Source organism: Crocuta crocuta, unplaced genomic scaffold, assembly GCF_008692635.1.
Source record: "Crocuta crocuta isolate KB4526 unplaced genomic scaffold, BGI_CrCroc_1.0 C28832300, whole genome shotgun sequence".
Taxonomy (NCBI): Eukaryota; Metazoa; Chordata; class Mammalia; order Carnivora; family Hyaenidae; genus Crocuta; species Crocuta crocuta.
In genome coordinates, this window is record NW_027550573.1 from 1 (window position 1) to 1,579 (window position 1,579).

Genomic DNA, 1,579 nt, shown 5'->3' on the forward strand with positions numbered 1-1,579 from the left:
CACACACACACACACACACACACACTCAGGCTGGTGGGGGTTTCTCCCCATCAGGAGTGAGGGACAACTGCTCGCAGTCCCATGGACGGATGGACAGTGACTTCTCTGTACAGTCAGATCTGCGCTCCCGGCAGTTGGGAAGAAAGGCAGAGGAGAGCCTGAGAGGGGGTGAGGGAAGAGTGAGCAGTGTTAGGCAGGTGGGCAGGAAAGGGCGCTGGCTGAGGATGAAGAGGGGAGGCAGAGGCGTGGAGAGCAAGGGAGACAGGCGAGAGCGAGGGAGCTGCCTGTAACACAAACCCAGGGGATGAAAAGGGCAGGCAGCTGGGGGTGCAGACAGAGGGTGCCAGAGTTTTGGTTATAAAGTGGTTTAATAGAGATTTATTTCCAAGGCTTGTTTTCCATGAAACAGTCGAAAAAATACTTCACAGAAGTAGTCGCTTAAGGCTGTGTGGGGGTACAGGCTCTTCTAGACCCCAGCAGCTGACCCCAGGCTTCCCTGACATCAGGGGGGTGTCTGAAGGGGAGGGAAGGGGGTGGTAGGAGAGGGGCAGGGGCCCTGAAGAGTATACTAGGGACCCGGGGCCGCCTATCGCGTGAGAAAGGAGGGTGTTCTGTGGGGCCGAAGCCAAGGGCAGGAAAGAGTCTCAGGAGGGCAGTGGTGAGGCCGGAGTTACGGGGTGGGGCCATGGAGTTGGGGGTCATGAGGTGAGAAATCAGAGAGCTGGTGTGCAAGGCTGGAAACTCACAGGCAGAGGTGTACAGGCAATGAAGACGAAGGACAGGAGAGGCTGGGGCAATGGCGGTTAAAGGACCATGGGTCACGTGACCCAGAGCTTCAGGGGGAGAAAGGGGAGGAGGAGGAAGAGGGAGGTTGAGCCTTGGGCAAAGTTACCTGATGAGGGGGCCACGGCCACTCCGCCTTGGCTGGCGCTGTCAGTGGGCAGCACCGGCTGAACCCGCACTGAGGTCCCTGCTGGGACAGTTCTTCCAGAATTCTCTTCAGAGGGGGCCTCCAGTTCCCCGGCACCCTCAGGGGCCTGTGTGGCTGGAAGCAGGGCGGGGGTCTCCTCAGAGCTCCCTGTCTCCTCACTCTCTCCTCGAGGGACCCCAGACAGCTCAGGACCCCCAGCCTCCTCCCCCACCTCTCTCTCCCCAGCCGGAGCGGAAGGTGGTGGGGATGCCAGTTTCCCGTTCTGGGGAGTGGGCAGAGCCTCCGTGGGGGGTCCCAGGACCCCTGGAGGCCTGGGGGCCTCTGGCTCTCCACCGGGGGGTGGTGATGCTCCAGGCGGGGAGGCACGGGAGAGCCCCTCCTCTCGGACTGGCTCAGTAGGGAGAGGAGGCCCTGGGTCCGGGCTGCCGAGCTCGCTGGGCCAGGCCCACAGGGCCTCGTCCTCCACCTGCTCCTCTCCCTCCTCCTCTTTATCTTCTTCATCCATGTATTTCTCTTCTTCCTCCAAAGCCTTGCCTTCCTCTTCTGAGGACCCCAGGGGAGGTACAATGGACTGGGTTTCGAATTCTAGACAAAGCACAGGTGGTTCAGCACCACGGACAGCGCCCGCCCGCCCCGGAAGCCCGAAAG

The 1,579-nt window shown here is 61.2% G+C and overlaps 1 pseudogene; it reads right to left on the reverse strand.

Annotated features, from left to right (window-relative positions):
- Positions 1-349: 349 nt before the first annotated feature.
- LOC144219104 (brevican core protein pseudogene) lies at positions 350-1,535 on the reverse strand (annotated as a pseudogene).
- Positions 1,536-1,579: the final 44 nt, after the last annotated feature.